We start from the raw sequence: 7579 nt of genomic DNA, 5'->3' as shown, positions 1-7579 counted from the left end.
TGTCTCGAAAAACCAAAAAAAGAAAAAAGAAAAAAAAAAAGAACTGTGTGTATGAAGGAGTTATAGCTGTGTCTTGAAGCACTACCTTCTATTAAAGAGTCTACAGTATGGTTTTTATTTCTTCATCATCAACATACACATTTTAACACTCATTTTCTAGGAAGAACTCACTTTTTAATGCATACACTAAAATTTTTTTCATTTTACATGCATAGATGATTTGCCTGCATGAATGTCTGTGTGTCACATGCATGCTTAGTGCCCACAGAGGCCAGAAGAGGATGTCTGATACCCTAGAACTAGAACCACAGACTGACATGAGTTACCATGTGGGTGATGGGAATTGAACCTGTGTCCTCTGGAAGAGTAGCTAGTGCTCATAACTGCTGAGCCACCTCCCAGCATTCTAATGAATAAGTTACATATGCATTTGATTTTAACATGAAAATATGATCATGTCCCTTCTCCCCTTCTCTTTCTTTCCTCTAACCCCTCCCATGTTACAACCTTCCAATAAAACCAGTTAGAGGGCTCATCCCTGGGAGAGGTAATGCCTCTTCTTCGAAGCTATCACTTATCTCTCCATTTTTTTTCTAGGAGTGGGATCCTTTGAGGTTTTCCCTTTTATGTTAGCATGTCAGTGATACTGTCACTATATAGGTCTTGTATATGCAGTCATCTTGTTGAGGTATTATATGTGCAGCTTTTCTGTCATTTCTATGAGACACAATCTTAGAGCAAACTTCCTGGTCCTCTGGCTCTTGCAATCTTTCCACCCTCTTCTATGTTGTTTCTTGAGCTTTTCAGGCATTGTGTTTTGTATGTATCTGTTGGGGATGGATTCACTAGGATCTGCTGATCTCTGCATTGTGACCAGTTGTAGTTTTCTGTAATGACCTCTGCAGTAAAGAGAAGCTTCTTTGATGATGGATATTTTAGTTAGGATTTCTGTTGCTGTGATGAAACACCAGAACCAAAAATAACTTGAGGAATAGAGGGTTTATTTATCTTACATCTTTCAGGTCATATTCCATTACTGAGAAAAATCAGGGCAAGGTCTCTAATAGGGCAGGTACCTGAAAGCAGAAGTAGATGCAGAGGCCATTTCCTATTTACTGGCTTGCTCAGCTTGCTTTTTGATAATACCCCAGACCACATGCCAATGAATGGGACCATACACAGTAAGTGGAATCTTCCCATATTAATCAGTAAACACATTACAGATTTGTCTACAGGCAAATATTATGGAGATGTTTTCTTAATTGAGAGTCCTTCTTGACTCTCACTTGTGTCAAGCTGACATAAAATTAGGTAGGGCAATGGGTAAAAACTATATTTATCTCTGCGTATAAAAATAAGTATTTAGAATGCAGTTACATATTATGCTGGTCTAGTTAAGAGATGGTAGTAGGTTCCTTTCTAAGATATATGACCTCACTAACCCTCGATAGTTGTCTAGATTTCCAGTTCCAGACTGATGGTACTCCTAATTGCTTTGTGTTAAGTCCAATTAGACAGCTGCTGGTTACTGCCAAAAAAGCCATGTCCTTTTAGGGATATCTTGTCATGTTGCTCATTGTTGTAGTTCATAGGCATCACAGCTAGATATGTGATTGAATGTTTCCCTCCCTTGGAAGATTTCATAATGATTCCTGATACCATGATAGCCACACCACAGAAAGGAAGCTTTCAGTTTATGCCCAGTTGGATGTTTTTGTGTCTGAAGTGTGTCGTGTCTCCAGCCACGGGTACTCTTTAGTATCTGAGAGAAAACTTCACCATATATTTGGTATTAGACTACCCTGACCAACAGCTCAAGCAGAGGTCCAAAGGTTTCTTGTGTCTGATACTAAACCTTTGTGGAATAATCTGTTACTATTGTGGGGACTATTATCATTCCAAGCAGTAAACATCCTCAGTATTATTTGTTCTTCCTCCATCCTCCTCTTTCTGTATATTTAAAGATTTTTATTGGCATCTATTGGTTATATATAATAATGAGTTTCATTACGAATTTCCTAAACTTACATAATATCTTTTGATTACACTTTCCTGTGTGACTAGTCAGCTTCTGCTAATCTCCTTCCTTTTTACATCTGGTTTCCTTTCTACATTTTCTTTTAATTAAAATATAATTACAGCATTTTCTGCTTTCCATTTCCTCCCTCCAAATCCTCCCATGTATCCATCTTTGCTGTCTTTCAAATTCACAGCCTCTGACCTTTTATATGCATGCATGCACACATGCACACATACACATGCACACACACATATGTGCATGAATGACCCCCCCCCAATAAAGCACACAAATACAATATTCTCACTCCATAAACATATAATGTTACTTATATGTGATTTCAGGGATGACCATTTGGGTAACCAATTGGAGGGCTTTTCCATGGGGAAGATCATTTCTCCCACTCCCAGCATTCTTTAGCTGCCTGTAGTTTTCAGCTAGTCTTGGAGTACCCTAAGGTTTTACCATTCTATGTCAGCATGTCTGCTGATGCTGTTAGGAGTCTTGTTTAGGAAACCATGTTGTTGAAATTTCATGGAGGTAGCAACATTTCTAGGAGATGCATGCCCACAGTCGGCATTTTGTTCCTCTGGTTCTTACAATCAATCTTTTTGTCCCATCTCCCTATATATTTCCCAAATGTTGAATGCAGGCTTGGGTTGTAGATAGGTGAGTTGGTACTGGCCACCACACTGTCACCCATTCTATGCAGTTTGATAGTTTTTAGTTTTTTGAAATGGTCCCCATCTGTTGTAAAGTGAAAATTTCTTCTTGATAGATGACAGCTGTCTTTATCTGTGGATATAAGCATAAACACTCAAGTTTAGTTAGGAATCATGCTTGTTTTATAAATAAACATGGTAGCTGTAGGTTCTCTGCAATCCATGTTCTCAGTAGACATGAGTAGTTGACTAGATTTCCAGTGCCAGGTGTGATATCCATTTTTTTCTCAGTGGGCTTTGGGTCCAATTAGAGAGTTGTTTGTTATCACTAATATAGGCATATCGCTATTGAATCCTTGTACTTAAAAAATAATACCTCTTGTTTATAGTAAATGTGGCAATACTATTTTGTCATTTAATGACTTTATTAATCATTTGCATATAAATGATCAAATGCTAATGGAACAAAAATCCAAATAGGAAAATGAGTTGTTTTGGTGGTTACAGTGTAGTCATTGGTAGAGGGGAGGAGGCTGAAAGCAGTCAGAAGATAGAATGGTGAAGACTTAATGTGATCCACTTAAATGAGATGTAGACAACTTACTTAGATTCACCTCAAGATGCTTGTTAAAAATTCATATGTTAAAATTTCCATATATTTAAGACAAAAAACCCCACCCAAACCAAACAGAAAACAAAAAATAAATACAACACAAAAAACTCTAGTATGCCATAGTTCCGTCTGGATTTTGCCTTTGGAGTTGGCATGCCAGATACTTTGATACATATTTTCAGGCTGGAAAATGAAAATTCATTAGGTTTCAGAGCTTAAGCCCTTAGTATGAATGCAGCTTTTAGCAAGTATGTGGTGTTGGGTCTCACTTTCTTTTAGGTTATATACAGATAATGAAACTCAAGAATGGGTTACTTAATATATGAGTAAAAACTCAGGGGACAAATGATTGCTAAAAAAATGTAAGCATAGCTTCATGCCAGTGTGATTGGGTCTATTGAGGGATAGAGGCAGATTCAAACTCTATTTCTGTTGCTCACATGGGGATAAATAAAGACATAGAAAAGAAGAAGAATGACTAAAGTTATGTTTTAAAAGAAAAGAAGCTTGGCAAAATGTTATGCAAATTTATTTGACTAACTTAAAAACCTTCCTGATAAGCATTGATTCCAAGCATAGTCAAAAACATAAAACTTCAGAGCTTCAGAGTGTAGGTTGTTTCTCGAAAACTACACACACTATAACCCTGTATGCTTGGTTAATATTTTTCTTAAAAATTCAATTCCCCTGGCAATTCTAGGAGCGGTACATGAATAACTTTCAAAAGAAATAAAAAATCTTTGTTGTTTGCATAGCACAGCTTCTCATTCAGTTGAAAAAAATTACTAAAATTTCCCTTGAAAAGCAGTGATTGAAAACTTCTGAAAAATTCAAAGAACTTAAAAAAAAATCAGCTTCAAAACAAAATTCCTCAAGGTTTTTATTAAACCAAAATATCCAAACCCAGATGGGTGCTCTTGTCTCTGTCCTATATGTTGCCAATTTTCCGAAGCTATGAATATTTTGGAGGGAAGAAGTACAGGAACAATGGAACAAAACTTTCAGGGTCATAGTATCAAGCTCAGATTGGGTCAAACCCTATTGGGTTCTTTCTTATCTTTATCAGGCAAAGGAGTCAAAGAGTTTGAGAAACCTTTCTTTATTTAGCACCCATTTTCACACCCATTGCTAAGCACTAAAAAAAAAAAAAAAAAAAAAAGAGATAAACAATATTATATATTTATATATATAATATGTTTATATTAGCAATTTATAATCATCAGCAGTTTCATGTTTATAAACTCTGGAAAATGATTTTGATGACAGACACTATCAGCAGCTGTCAATTTGATGGGAAACTTGTGGGATGGAAACTTTCCAGTAACATTTACTATTCAGAGATGTTGAGTGGGTGGCTTACATCTAGTCATGTGCACCGGGAAGTTTCTCTGTTGCTGTTTTTTTGAGTCTGAATACCTACACAAGCAAGCCTTGCCATATATCCAACTTTTGGCATTTTTATCCAACTTAGAAGAGGAATTTAGTGAGAAAAACTTTAAATCAGTTGGGATCTGTTTTTGATGAGCATGTATCTATCTAAATGTTTAAGGGTTGGTACAAGGAGAGGAGTTGATCGTTATGGTTGATGAAAAAGTCGATAAGAAAGAACATATTAAAGTTGAAAAATATTTTTAATATTTTTCTAGATGGTATATAATGTGGGAAAATTTGTAATCAAAGTTGCTAGGTTGATTAACATACCATTGGTTCTGCTTGTCAATTTTTAAAATTATAAAACTTAATCAACCAACTATATATTTCAGGTCATGATTACTCTATGGAATCAGAGAAATCCAATTCAGAGAAACAGTTTATTAAACCTAAAAGTTTGCTTCCCTCAACACTGTGTTGACTATTATACGCTGTGAATTTTTGCAATGATTTAAAAGGAAGTTTAAGAAAGACATTTATTTTATGGTGTATGTGTGTGCATGTGTGTGTGTGTGTGTGTGTGTGTGTGTGTGTGTGTGTGTGATTACTCACACAGAGGACAGAGAAAAACTTTCTCTTTCTATGCAGTGGAGCTGAGGTCACAGTGTTAGCAGCAAGCTTGCTTACCTACTGAGCCGCATTAGTTTAGCCCTATCCTTCAATAAATCAAAAATGCCCTGTAAAAAGGCTTTTGAATAATTTTAATCCATTCTAGAGCAAAATTAATGCTTTTAATAATCCTCCATATGCAAATTTTCTTAGTTTATTTCCTAAGACATGTAAAATTGCATTTATAAATTCAGCATACTTGACATCCATTTATAAGGACTTTAAATATTTGGCAGAGTTGCTAAAGAATTCCAAGTGACTGAACTCTGATATAGAAAACAACTACAACTTAAAAACACAGTAGACAACATTTTACTCATTTCAAGAATGTTTACAATTCTTCATCTTGAAATTAGAAGGATGAAACTAATTACTATTAGATTTGCAGAAATATCTATCTGATCTTATATATTTGTTTAATTGAATTTCATGAATATATTAAATAATTAGAATTTTGCATACCTAATTCCATATATACATTTACATATTTCATCACATGGGTAACTCTTAAAGGTATTTATTCAGTTTTTACAAGTAGCTTAAATACTGTTTGCTTTTCACAGGAATACTAATATAACATTCATTTACTTAGTAAATCTACTTAATTAAAAAAAATAATTTCTCTATTGTTAAGGGTAAGCTTCATGCTCAGCCATAGATAGCCAACAGAAAGTTAACTCAACAATATCTTAGGAGATTCCTTGTCTCATGATGTCAAATCAGGGCTAATTTTTGACCTTTATTTAAAAAAATTATATGTACATATATATGTATGTACACACATGCATTCATGCACATGCACCTGCCATACAGCACACACAAATATATCATATATATATATGTCCTATCTATCTATTTATCTATCATCTATCTATCTATCTATCTATCTATCTATCTATCTATCTATCTATCTATCTATCTATCTATCCATCCATCCCTCTATCTATCTATCTATCTATCTATCTATCTATCTATCTATCTATCTATCTATCTATCTATCTATCTATTTCTTCTACCAGTGTTTTTTATAGTATAGATCCAGGTTTGGTTTTTCTTTTTGTGTTTGTGTGTGATCCTGAATGTGTGAACAATTGCATCTCTGTGTCAATATTTGTTTCTTGTGCCATTTTTTTGGGTTTCTTTTTATTCTGTCTGTTATGACTTATTCTAATATGTTAGTTTTTTATATATTAGGCTATGTTATATTGTATTATATTATAATACTACAATATATTTGGATAAATTTTTGTGCCCTTTCTTAGTATCTTTTCCTTCTGTTTGTTTTATCCTATTCTAATGTGTTGGTTTTTGTTTATTCTTATCATATTACATGATATGATATGATATTATATTATTATCCCTTAGATGCATATTTGTTTTCTAACAAGAGACAGAAAGTACTCAATCCATGTGGGAGGGGAGATGGGTAGGAGCTGCTAGGAGTAAAGGGAGGAAAAATCATAATCAGAATATATTGTATGAAAAAACATTGTCAATTAGAAAAAGATTTTTAGGGTTAAGTACAACTATCCTACAGATAAACAATATCATTTTTCTGAAAATGTCACTGTTTCCAATCCTAGGAAAGGTGAAGAATGTACATAACATAAAACACAGGATTGAGTTTACATAGTGCAAACATCTCTACATTACTGTTAGAAGCCTGGGTTTAGCCATACTTTATACAAGGTTAGACTCTTCATGTGTTATTCAAGGGGTTAGCAATACAGTCTGTAATCATTGGTTTAGATCACAGTAGTCAGTTTTCTTCAGTTTTCTGAATCCAATAAATTATACACACACACACACACACACACACACACGAGCGTGTAAAATATTGAGTGTAGCAAAATACTTGTGACATAAAAGCTTCCACATTAACTTTTTTAAAAAATGTACCATTTAGCACTGGAGGGATACTCAACTACTGAGAGCACTTACTGCTCTTGCAAATAACCAAGGTTTGATTGCCAGTACACTCATCACATGGCTTACAACCTCCAGTAATTCCAGCTCCTGGGGACCACTGAATTCTTCTATCTATGGGTAATACATTCATGTGGACCATATAAACTCATTCAGGAATGTGTAAATAATTAAGCAAGTAAATAAATACATACATAAAACTACAGTTTAGTGGCACTGGGTACTCTTACATTATTGTGGTTATATCACTGTGATTAATTTACAAAACTTTTTGTGTTGAGAAACAGAAAGTTCCTCCTCCTCCTCCTCCTCCTCCTCCTC

Source organism: Mus pahari, chromosome 5 (genome assembly GCF_900095145.1).
Source record: "Mus pahari chromosome 5, PAHARI_EIJ_v1.1, whole genome shotgun sequence".
NCBI lineage: Eukaryota > Metazoa > Chordata > Mammalia > Rodentia > Muridae > Mus > Mus pahari.
The sequence above is the reverse complement of the archived record's forward strand: the minus strand, read 5'-3'. Positions refer to the sequence as shown.